The sequence below is a fragment of the Hemitrygon akajei genome, chromosome 13 (assembly GCF_048418815.1).
Source record: "Hemitrygon akajei chromosome 13, sHemAka1.3, whole genome shotgun sequence".
In the NCBI taxonomy this organism is placed as follows: Eukaryota; Metazoa; Chordata; class Chondrichthyes; order Myliobatiformes; family Dasyatidae; genus Hemitrygon; species Hemitrygon akajei.
The window spans coordinates 57,874,778-57,888,191 of NC_133136.1; the positions used below are offsets into that span (position 1 = coordinate 57,874,778).

The 13,414-nt window shown below is 42.1% G+C and overlaps 1 protein-coding gene across 1 annotated transcript in view; it reads left to right on the top strand.

Moving 5' to 3' along the window:
• The first annotated feature begins 633 nt into the window (after positions 1-633).
• The window catches only part of tec (tec protein tyrosine kinase), a 149,744-nt gene continuing 136,963 nt past the window's right edge, over positions 634-13,414 (top strand). The window contains exon 1 of the mRNA XM_073064702.1: positions 634-805. The gene's annotated coding sequence lies outside the window, so the exon portion shown is untranslated. The remainder of the gene's footprint in view (positions 806-13,414) is intronic.

Sequence of the window (13,414 nt, forward strand, 5' to 3'; positions counted from 1 at the left end):
GACAATTAAAAAATGTGAAAGAAATATTCTCAAAATGAAACAAAATTGCCGAGGCTTATACCGCAACAACCCAAAACAGTTCTATCCCAGCCCCTTCACAGAGCGTGAGTAAATTGCTCATTAACTATTCACAAGATTGTTTCAGTATTTGGAATAACCGCCGTCACTGAACGGCTTGAGGATCGCCAGCCTAAAAAGCATTACTTGATGATTTGAATCGTCTTATGGGGCATGACTTGATCCCGCCAGCCTTACGTGAGGAAATTTGAGCAATACTATCACTCATCTTTGTTCATTTCCAGCATCTTAAGAATATCCTCTTGTTCTACATATTGACTTAAACTGGTTCCTCCGAAAGAATTCAACTTTTTAACTTAAAATGGTCGAATTTCAGTTTTCACATCTGAAACTTCCAGGAATAGCCTATCCCAGCGTGCTTTGTTTATCGTGTATTTGCAGTTTTGTTTGTAGCGCATTGAAACACGCGCCGTAATAGACTTGGGGAGCCAAGTGTCCGATCACCCAGGGCGGGGAGTCGAGTGGCAGATAAGTCCAAGGTAGGGGTAGGGGTGGGGGGAAGCCGAGCGCTTGTGGAATTTCTCGCGTACCTGAGGGGGAGTTGCAGAACACCTGCAGGGCAGCCGCGGCTCGGAACGGTGGGGGTGAGGCGCGCTCGGCTTGTTTGGAAAACGCGTGCAGGCGTCCTCGTACAGCAGAGCGGCGCGCAGCCTGTCGGTGCTCACAGGACAAAGGTCTGTGAGCCCGAGTGGTCACTCTGAAGCTGCGGCGGTCTGAGGAAAAGCAAGTGCGTACTTTTAAAACATTTGTAAATACTATATTATTGACAGAAGTTAAGTGTGTAATATGAGAGGTTGAAGTATGTGAAGTTAAATCGAGGAAAACGAATTAGAGTTGCTAAAACGCAGGAAGTGAACTGAACGTCTCGTTCTAAGGGTTCTTTGATGAGATACGACATGATTTTTCTGGGGGGACGGGACTGGCGGCTACTCTTCTGGAGTGTTTCAACTCTTAGAGTCCCTTACAGGAAAAGTTCAACTCTGAACTGGCAAGGAGGTACGGCGTTTATTTAAGGGAGTATTGATAATAGCGTCGGAGCTTTTTGAATGTTTTGACTTTGTTTCGCTTTCTTTGTTAGAAAAATCCTTTCCACAAATGGGGAACAACTGATCTTATTTTGCATGGGAATGAGAGGGAATCTGTGGAGTTGTACATACAACTGTCAGGAGTAACCGCTCCAGCGTAACGAAGGCATTTGGAGTTGGTGGAACTTGAAAGACGAATCATACTGCCTGTACTTTCGTTGTGTTCACGGATTCTGTCCAGTATTTTCTGTTTCAGTTCGAAACATTCACAGGGCCTCACAAAGGAATACATTTAATAATGCACGCATAATTCTTACAAACAACTAACCCACGTTAATATACGTGTGCTAATGTATGTGATGACATCGCAGAATCCATAGAGTGATTTGAAAAATTCATCCAGGTCCATTCGTAATTACATTCGTAAGTCCAAGTTGACTCCTCCATTAAATTTTGCATGATCAAGTGCTCGGATCCTCCAACTTCAGCAACTTTACCACATACTATGTCAAAATCATTAATCCCGGTTACCGGTTTCTCTTCCTCCTTAAAGATCGGAATTCGGAATCAGTTTATGAACCAAAATCTGTAAATAATTTTGTAGTCCATACTACTTGAAAATAGATTTTCTGTTAATCTTCAAAATGTCCCGAATTTTCCCACTGAAAGTAAACGTTTTGCCCCAGTGCCAATTCAGTATTTTTTTTCTTCAATTAGATCATTTTTTCATCCTTGAACTAGAGCATCAAAAACTGGGGGTAGGGGGTGGTGGTTAAAGCTAGTACAGTATACCACTGAAATATTGAAGGTTCTCAGAATCAATATGTTTTCTTTTAACTTTTGTGGCCTTTTACTGGCAAATATGAACATTAAGTTTTTGTCACCTATTGTGGGGTTAGTATAGCAGAAATATGGGAACATTGGGGAAAACCAACACCAAGCAATGATCTCGAGCTGAAAAAATGCTAACAAGTTAATAGCTGTTGTAAAAATCAGCAATGAAGTTATTTACTGTTTAGAAATCTTTCAGTTTTTGGGCTATGTACAGCACATGCTGGCTGCTGCCCTTGTGATTGTTAATGCTTTTAAGGAAGTATTTAAATAGGGAGTCTTGTGACATTGAGTAATCAGACTTTGAGGAAAGCTTTGACCAGATTCCTTATGAAAAGTGATTTAGTACTGGGATTTCAAGGTGACTAATGTAAAAATGAAACATTATTGACTGAAAGAAAGGAAACAGCTCCATTTGCTCCACAGAAACGGTGCGGAAGAGATTCCAGAAATGATAACAGATTCAAAAACAGCTGCTCTTTGTGGAACTTTATAAAAGACATGCAAATATTTAAATGGTGGCTAAGGATGCAAATATGAGATTGTGTATGGGCAGACATATGTATTTAGTCATAGGTTAATACAACAAGGAAACAGGCCCTCATGTAGTGGGCTATATCTCAAATAACGGTGATTCGGCATACAGAAAGGTGTAAGAGAGCCTAGTAACATGGTAAGATGACAGGGACATTTCCGTCAATGTCAGCAAAACCAAAGACTTCAGGAAGGGGAGAGGTGCATGTGTTCTTGTCTACATCAACAGTGGTGAGGTTCAGAGTGTTACAAGTTTCAAATTCCTGGGAGTGAATGTCAATAGCCTATCCTGGTCTAAACATGTAGATTTCATCACCAAGTAAGCTCACTAATTTGTCTGCTTCCTCAGGAGGCTATAGAAATTTGGCATGTCTCCTTTAACACTTTTGTTCATCAGTACATCACATAAAACATCTTACCTGGATGTGTAATGGCTTTTTATGGCAACTACTTGTGTACATGACCATAAGAAACTGCAGAATTATGCTCAGCACAACATGGAAATCAGCCTCACCTCTATGGACTCTGTGCTTGTCACTGCCTCAGTAAAGCAGTCAACATAATCAAAGACCCCATCCATCCGGGTTTTTTCTATTCTTCCCTCTTCAATTGGGCAGAAGATACAAAAACATGAAAGCACTTATTGCTGGACTCAAAGACAGCTTCTACACTTCTGTTATAAGGCTATTAAATTATTTCCTGGTAGGATAAGATGGACTGTTGACCTCACAATCTGTCATGGTGCACTCTTGGAGGACTGGGCCCAGATGTGTAGGAACGGTAGGATCCCCAGGAAGCAATGGATACAAGAGGTTAGACTTTGGAATCAGAGTCTCAGAGGATTGACCAAACAACACCATGACGTAATTCATCCTCACTGATACAATGACCCCACTAGGGCACCAACTCAGAGTACTCTTTAAGTAATCACAGACTGAGGGAAATGCATTCCAGCCACAACTAACTTGACGAGGTCAAACCAAAAACACGAGGGCTTAGCAACTCTAGTTAAGGTAGTAATTAGCAAATACAGGTGCTGAAAAACTCCAGAAGTTTAATGCTCTGCGGCAAGCTGCAGGGCTCATGACACAATCTACCTCATTATGATCTTGCACCTCATTGATTACCTGCACTCCTCTTTCTCTTTAGCTGTTACATTTTATTCTACATTGTAATTATTTTACCTTGTACTATCTCAATGAACTGTGTAATGATTTGAACTGTATGAACAACAATATCAAAGACAAGTCTTTTTTACTGTATCTTAGTACGTGTGACAATAATATTCCAACCTTACTGTGGTGCTAACTGCTACATTTGCCATTCTCCAAAGATTGCATAGATTAACACCAATTAATTGGTTTCAACTTACTTTGTTATGTTCTAAACAGGTGAAAGATGCAATGTAAAGAAAGCTTGGAACTTTACCAGTGGGATCCTAGGAGTCTCCAAAGTGCAGGGTGATAATGGCAGATGTTATTTCATGGAAATATGAGATCATACCTGGGAAGATATCCGTACTTACAGTAATACAATGAGGAAATAGGCCTGTACGTGGTGGGTCATTTCTCAAATAATGATGTCAGTACAGAGAGGAAATGGAGAGCCTAGTGTTCATGAGAACAACCCTTCCCTCAATGTTATTAAATCAAAAGAGCTAGTCGTTGTCTTGGGAGGGGGGTGGTATTGTGGTGCACATACTCTTGTACTCCTGTCTTCATCAATGGCATGGAGGTTGAGAGCCTCAAGTAGAGTACTAGGGAGTGACTATCACAAATAGCCTGTACTATTCCAACCACGTAGTCACCGTGGTCAAGAAAGTTCACCTATGCCTGTACTTCCTCAGGAGGCTCAAGAAATTTGGCATGTCCCTGTTGACCAATTTTTATCGATACAACAATAGGTCCATTTAATGTCAGAGAAATGTATGCAATATACATTCTGAAATTCTTTTTCTTCACAAACATCCACAAAAACAGAGGAGTGCCCCTAAGAATGAATGACAGTTAAATATTAGAAGCCCAAAGCCCCCAGCTCCCCCCTCCCGCACATAAGCAGCAGCAAAGCAACAAACCCCACCCACCTAGCAAAAGAGCATCTGCACCCTCCGCTGAGCACTCAAGCATGTAGCAAAGTATCAATAAAGAATCAGACTTGCAGTACCACAAAGACTACTCGTTCACCTGTGGTAATTCAACATACCATAGATGCTCTTTCTCTCCCTGATAAGGGAAAAAGAGGTGACCCCGTTTCACAGCGAGAGGGGAGACATAACAAATCAACTTGATGACTTATGGTGTTAAAAGTCTGTTGTGTCGCTTTTTCCGAGCTCTGTGCCCAAAGATCTTGGGTCTCTGAGCACACAGCCAGCTTGCTGCTTATGATCTTCTGTCTCCCACGACACACCAGTTTTCTGCAGTGGCACTGACCTCGAATCCGCCCACCTCCAGAGCCATGAAAATCCAACACCCTGAAGGCGCGTGCAAGTTTTCTAGGCCCCATCCCTGTCATATCGAAAAGCAGCCGGTCGTGAGGCCCTGAGAGCGGGTCCCACTCCTGCAAAGAACTGAAGTCAGCGTGTAACCCCAGGTCAGGGTCTTCGAAAGAACCTTGAAAAGGAAAAAAGAGATATTAAAGATAGAAATAGAGCTGCTTCCATTAGGCACCATCATCCTAACCTCTGCTATATCAAGCTTGATATGGCAATTGCTCTGCCTGTGGCTGCAAGAAACAGCAGAAAGTTTGTAGACACAGCTCAACAGGTCATGAATCTTAATGCCTTTGTCTTTATTTCTTGCTGTTGTAGTAAACTATCCAGTATAATCAAAGACCCCACCCACCCCGGACATTTTCTCTTCTCCCCTCTCCTGCTGGGCAGGAGATACAAAAGCCTGCAAGCATGTACCACCAGGTTTAGGGATGGCTTCTATCCTGCTGTTATAAGACTATAGAATGATTGTTATGTTAAAATGGTCTTTTGACCTCACAATCTACCTCAGTATAACCTAGCACCTCATTATCTATTTACATTGTACTTTCTTTTAGCTGATGCACTTTATTCTGGATTTTGTTATTAGGCTCCTGTACTACCTTCCTGATGTTAGCAGTGAGAAGAGAGCATGGCCTGGGTGGTGGGGGTCCTTGATGATGGATGCTGCTTTCCTGCATAAGTGATGTGTGTAGATGTGCTCAAGGGTGAGGAGGACATTGAACATTGAAGCACAGGACATAGACAATAACGGCATAGTACAGGCCCTTTAAATCGCAATGTGTGCCCTTCCTCCTTTAATCTACTGTAAAATCAATCTAACCTTTCACTCCTACATAGCTTTCAATTTTTCTGTCATCCATGTGCCTATCTTGAGGTCCTCCATTGGTCAGGGTTGACCATGGATGTTGTATCCCAGCTGTCTACGTGATAAGTAAGCCAGGGCAGTACGATATGGAGATCAAGCTGTTATCCAAACAGCAGGCTCCCCTCTCCATGCAGCTGATGAATCCAAAGAAACATCAGAGACTGATGCAGTACGGCACCAGTGATATTGCAGGAGTTTCCAGTCAGCATTAACTTCAACGTAGGACTGCCTTATAGTCTCCAGCTCCATATTTTTCCTTGGGGGTTTACACCCGATGCCTTCCCCATTAGTGGATATAGCTGCTGCAAGATAGCAGAGATTTGAAATCAGAGTTTTCCTTCTCCTAAATGAGTTGCCAACCATGGCTGTTGAGCCCCTTCTACCAAAAGTGACTAGTTTTAAGATGCCAATAACCTGCGTTTGCCCTTTCTCCTGTCAGTAGAAACTGTTCTGCCATGTTTGGTAGCTAAGCCACACTGAAGGCCAGTAGCTGGACTTGATGGTCAGAGGCTATTTAAGAGGCATGCTATTGGGAGTATTTAATAGGAAGTGGGAGCTTATTCCCACTACCAACCACGGCTATAACAACCTTAAGGAACCACGTGCCTATTGAAGATTTTCTTAAATGCCCCTAATGTATCTGCCTCTATTACCACCTCTGGCACAGCTTTCCACACATCCCCCACTCTCCATGTAAAATAACCTCTGACATCCCCCCCATACTTTCTTCCAATCACCTCAAAATTATCCTCTCCTTGTTATTAGCCATTTCTGCCCTGTGATTAAAGTCTTGAACTATCCACTCAAGCTATGCTTCTTAACATGTCGTACATCTCTATCAAATCACCTCTCATCCTCCTTTGTTCTAAAGTGAAAAGCCCCAGCTCACTCAACTTATTGCCAAATGACAATAGACAATAGGAGCAGAAGTAGACCATTCAGCCCTTCGAGCCTGCACCACCATTTTGAGATCATGGCTGATCAATTCCTATCAATACCCGGTTCCTGCCTTGTCCACATATCCCTTGATTCCCCTATCCGTAAGATACCTATCTAGCTCCTTCTTGAAAGCATCCAGAGAATTGGCCTCCACTACCTTCCGAGGCAGTGTATTCCAGACCCCCACAACTCTCTGGGAGAAGAAGTTTTTCCTTAACTCTGTCCTAAATGACCTACCCCTTATTCTCAAACCATGCCCTCTGGTACTGGACTCTCCCAGCATCTGGAACATATTTCCTGCCTCTATCTTGTCCAATCCCTTAATAATCTTATATGTTTCAATCAGATCCCCTCTCAATCTCCTTAATTCCAGCGTGTACAAGCCCAGTCTCTCTAACCTCTCTGCGTAAGACAGTCCAGACATCCCAGGAATTAACCTTGTGAATCTACGCTGCACTTCCTCTACAGCCAGGATGTCCTTCCTTAACCCTGGAGACCAAAACTGTACACAATACTCCAGGTGTGGTCTCACCAGGGCTCTGTACAAATGTAAGAGGATTTCCTTGCTCTTGTACTCAATTCCCTTTGTAATAAAGGCCAACATTCCATTAGCCTTCTTCACTGCCTGCTGCACTTGCTCATTCACCTTCAGTGACTGATGAACAAGGACTCCGAGATCTCTTTGTATTACTCCCTTACCCAACTCTATACAGTTCAGGTAATAATCTGCCTTCCTGTTCTTACTCCCAAAGTGGATAACCTCACTTATTCACATTAAACACCATCTGCCAAGTATCTGCCCACTCACCCAGCCTATCCAAGTCACCCTGAATTCTCCTAACATCCTCATCACATGTCACACTGCCACCCAGCTTAGTATCATCAGCAAATTTGCTGATGTTATTTTCTATGCCTTCATCCAAATCGTTAACGTAAATGGTAAACAGCTGTGGCCCCAATACTGAGCCCTGTGGCACCCCACTAGTCACCACCTGCCATTCCGAGAAACACCCATTCACCGCTACCCTTTGCTTTCTATCTGCCAACCAGTTTTCTATCCATGTCAATGCCTTCCCCCCGATGCCCTGAGCTTTGATTTTACCCACCAATCTTCTATGTGGGACCTTATCAAATGCCTTCTGAAAATTTAGACATGTTCTAAAGTCTAGGCAATCTCTTGGTAAGTCTCCTGTGCACTCTCTCTAAAGCTTCCACATCCTTCCTGTAGTGAGGCAACCAGAAATGAACACAATATTCCGAGTGTGGTTTAACCAGGGTTTTATACAGCTGCAACATTACCTCATGATTCATGAACTCAGTCTCCCGACTAATGAAGGCCAACACACCACACGCCTGCTTAACCATTCTATCAATTTGCACGGCAACTTTGAGGGATCTGTGGATCCCTTTTTCCCCCACGCTGCTAAGGATCCTGCCATTAGCCCTGCATTTTACCTTCCAAAGTTAATCACTTCACTCTTTTCTGGGTTGGACTCCATCTGCCACTTCTTAGCACAGCTCTATATCTTGTAAATATCACATTGTGCCCTATGACAAACTTCATGGTATCTGCAAACTTACTAATGTATCCTTCCACTTCCTCAAGTCATTTATAGAAATCACAAAGAGAACAGATCCTTGCGGAGCACCACTGGATACACACCTCCAGTCAGAAAATGTTCTATCCCTCTTCAAGGGTATGATAAACATCAAGGAGTTGTAGCCACTGTCTGAAATTCTCACTCACTGAGAGATCTGACACCTGACCTGGTTCAATGTCTAACACCAGAAACAATATGGCCTCTCCTTAGTCACCCTGTCTACATTTCACGTCAGGAATCTTCCTGGACACACCAAACACCTTCCACCCCATTGGTAAGAGGGTGGCATTAAGTGGCAACTTTTTGCGTGTAACTCTGAAGGGAATCATCAAATCTTCCTGGTTATGACGACGACAGCTGCATCCACAGTCACAGTTATGGGTATTTCAGTAAGCAGTATAATTTCAAGACATCTAAAAAATCTATCGAAAGCAAATTGATGAAACTTGAACAGCAGATTTTGTTCGTGAGTACAGTTCCCTTTTAAGAAAATGGAAGCGGGGGGTGGGGCATTGGCTAGTACCACATTGGTCTGCATGTCTGATTGGAACACAGAAGCTTTGATTTTCACTTCTGACTGTCCTGTTGGCAAATATACAATCGTTAGAAAATATAATGTCAGATGTCAGAGCACGATTGCTGTACAAGATTACACAATCAGGGACTGCTGTGTACTCTGCTTTACAGAAGCATGGTTCACGGCTGCCGTTTTAGATGCACTACTGCAGCAGGATGGCATCACCATTCTCAGCAAAGACAGTACAGCTCAATCTTTTAAAGGCAGAAGAGGATCGCATGCCCACATTTTTGAAAGTCTAATCATCTGTCCTAGTGCATAGGCAGAGACTAAAGACCACAGCAGCAGTGGTGAGGATCAAGACGGTATGATCAAGGGAGGCAGAGGAACGTTCTCAGGACTGCTTTGAGTTAGTGGACTGGATAGGAGCAGATAGTATAGAAAAGTATTTCATTGGGGAGGGGGAGTTATGATGTTATTAGGCAGGACCTTGGAAGCAAAAATTAGGAACAGATGTACTCTGAGAAATGCACAACAGAAAAATAAAGGTTGCTTAGGGAGCACCTGCATGGTGTTTTGGATAGGTTGGCCTTTTGAGGAAGCGAAGGAACTCATGGTTGATGAGATGTGGAAGAGGAAGAATGACAATATTCAGGGATTCATCTTTGAGTCTGAATTTGTCACAGTTGTCACTGACTTTATCAACACCTGTGTGGATGAGTGTGTGCCTTCAACAATATACCAGACATACTCGAACCAGAAGTCCTGGATAAACCAGGAGCCTCATAGTCTGCTGAGGACTAGATCTGTGGCATTCAAGGCCAATGATTCAGAACTATACAAGAAGTCCAGGTATGACCTACATAAGACTATTTTAAAAGTGTTAAAACTAATTCTGAACACTTTGAAAGGGATTATAAAACTACACCTACGTGAATCCCTGCAGAATCTGGTGACCCTGTGATCTCTGTCTTGCAGGCTGACAGAAGAACATTCCATTAGCATTGAATTCAAATGCTAAAACACTGAAAATACCCAAACACACTTAAGAATTAAGACAGTTGTTGAAGACATAGAAAGATAATGTTGATTGACTGTTAAGAATGACAGATTTGGTGAGTGGATAGGTTTGATGTTATCTATGGATAGAGAAACTGTTAATGTTTCAGACTCTGGCATGCTGTCATAGCCATTGGTCATCTAAGGAAAGGCATTTAAAGATCAAGACATCAAATCTGGCACTAAGATCACCGTATGCTCAGTCGACATTGATTGACAGACCACATCATTCACATTCCTGATGCTAGTCTTCCAAAGAAGGTGCTCTTCTTCAACTCTTTCACAGCTAGAGATTACAAGGAGAACAGAGAATGAGGAACACTTGAAATGTTTCAAGGATGTTCTAAATCTACTATAAAAATATGTAACACTTGTGGCGATCACAGCCCCCCCCCCCCCTTTCACAGGACTACATGGTTGCATCCTAAGGTCTCTGTTCTATAATACCCTCTAAGGCAGTGGTTCCCAACGTGGGGCATACGCCCCACAGGGGGGTAATTTGATTTTTAAGGGGGGCAATTCGAGAATGAGTTATTAACAGTGAATTTTTTCTAGTAAGTCTGTGTGAGTATGAGTGTGTGTGCGAGTATATACAGTATGCATACATAAAAATACTTGTGTGTATGTACATGTGTAATTGTGTATGTACTGTATATATAGTGTATCACCATCATTACAACCATCAAATGGCTTTCATAATTAAATTAATGAATTGACTGATGTAGGAAGGAACGAATGAACAAGTCCAAACGCGTAAGAAACTCGTACGAGGTCGCGCCAATGCTGCTTTTTGCAGTAGCTTTCGGTTCTTGGTGGTGTGAAGGTGTGTACATTGCGTCATCTCTTTTAAACGGTGTATCTGTCTTTGTATGCTGTAGAAATGAATCGGCATTGTTTTATTTATTTATTATTATTATTATTTTAATATCACTTAATGTTCTTTTTTTTTTACAATTTCTTAGTAATTTCTTCCTCAGAACTTTAACAGTCCTTTGGTTCTTTTATTTTTCTCTTTCATGAATGCCATGTTCTTTGGAAGCTTGTTTAAACCAAGTTAATGGTCTTTTAGGCTTCCTCCAGGTGAATAGGAGTTTACTTTTTGAATAATAAGAATTATATATCACCACGGGGGGGGGCATCAGGATTTTAGAGGTGATTAGGTGGGGCATGGCCAAAAAAAGGTTGGGAACCACTGCTCTAAGGGCTTCCTATTCACTTTGTATGTCCTGAACTGGTTTAAATTCTTGCAATGCTTCACCTGTCTGTTTATACTTGTTGGAGTGAAATTCCATCAGACATTCCTTTTCCACTTTCCCAGCTGATCCGTATCCTGTTGTAATCTTCTTAAATGTCCACTATACTACCAATTTTGGTGTCATCCACAAATTGTGTCACTTACATTCTCTTGAAAAAGGACCCAGCACTGATCGCTGTGGCATACCAACAGTTATCTAAAAAGGAGCCCTTCATCATTACTCTTTGCCACCTATAACCAAACCAATTTTGTTCAAAGTTCTAAGAAAATTTATTATCAATGTACATACACTCAGTGGTCAATTTATTAGGTATCTCCTATAACAACCTAATAAAGTGGCCACTTAGTGTATGTTCGTGGTCTACTCCTGCTGTAGTCCATCATTTATATATTGTGCATTCTGAGATGTTTATCTGCACACCATTGTTGTAATGCATTGTTATTTGAGTTATTGTCAGCTTGAACCTGTTTGGCCATTCACCTCTGACCTCTCTCATTAACAAGGTGTTTTTGCCCACCACAATACTGCCTCTTACTGGATGTTCTTTTTTGGTAGAAGAAATGAAAGGCTTAACTATTTTCTAAACGGAGAATAAAAAAATCTGATGTGCAGAGGGACTTCAGAGGCAGGATTCCTTGAAAGGTAATTTGCAGGTTGAGTTTGTGGTGAGGAAGCAAATGCAATGTTAGCATTTATTTCAAGAGGACGAGAATTTAAAAGCAAGGATATAATGTTGAGGCTTTATAAAGCACTGGTGAGGCCTCACTTGGAGTGTTGTGAGCAGTTTTGGGCCCGTTATCTTCTAAAGGATGTGCTGAAACTGGAGAGGGTTCAAAGGAGGTTCACAAAAATTAATCCAGGTTTGAACAGCTTGTCACATGAAGAGCATTTGATAGCTCTGGACCTGCATTCATTCAGAAGAATGAGGGGTGCCCTCATTGAAACCTGTTGAATGGTGGAAGGCCTTGATCAAGTGGATATGGTGAGGGAGTTTCCTGTGATGGGAGAGTCCAAGACTAAAGGCCACTGGGCATCCTTTTAAAATGGAGACGAGGCAGAATTTCTGACACCAGAGTAGTGAATCTATGGAATTCTTTGCCATAGGCAGCTGTGGAGGTCTAGTCTTTATTTAAATTTAAGGCAGAGTTTGATACAGATTCTTGATTGGTTCAGGACATGAAGGGAGACAGAGAAGGCAGCAGATTGGGGCTGAGAGGTAAATGGGATCAGCCATGATGAAATGGTGGAGCAGACTCCATGGGCTGAACGGCTTAATTCTGCTCCTGTATCTCATTATGCTTGGAATGGGCTGTCAGCAGCGGTGATGGAGGTGAAAAGGATAGGGTCTTTTAAGAGACTCCTGGATGGCTACATGGAGCTTAGAAAAATAGAGGGCTATGGGTAAAGCTGAGATAGTTCTAAGGTAGGGACATGTTTGGCACAGCCTTGTGGGCTGAAGGGCCTGTATTGTGCTGTATGTTTTCTATGTTTCTTATAATGCTGAGGAATTTAAAGTTACTGATCCCCTGATGAGGACTGGCTCATGGACCTTTGGTTTCTTCTCCTGAAATCAATAATCAGCTCGTTGATCTTGCTGACATTGTGTGAGAGGTTGTTGGTGTGGCACTACTCAGCCAGATTTTCAATCTCCCTCCTATATCCTGAATTGGCACCAATCACAGTGATGTCGTCAGCAAACTGGAGCTTTATAAAGCCAATTTTCCTCCTTTAGTGGACTCTATGAAGTACTCATTTAGTAGATGGAGCCCACTTACATTTTCACTTGTTGGTCGTATTCATGTAGTTAAAATGATGATTTTTACCAAAATTTTTATATTTATTTCAGAATATTCCTGTTTTTTTGACTAGGAAGTTTTTTGATCGGATTGATTCTATTATTAAGAAAGCTAATGGCATGCTGGCTTTTATAACAAGAGGAATTGAGTATAGGAGTAAAGAGGTCCTTCTGCAGCTGTACAGGGCCCTGGTGAGACCCTATCTAGAGTATTGTGTGCAGTTTTGGTCTCCAAATTTGAGGAAGGACATTCTTGCTATTGAGGGAGTGCAGTGTAGGTTCACAAGGTTAATTCCCGGAATGGCGGGACTGTCATATGTTGAAAGATTGGAGCGACTGGGCTTGTATACACTGGAATTTAGAAGGATGAGAGGGGATCTGATTGAAACATATAAGATTATTAAGGGATTGGACACACTGGAG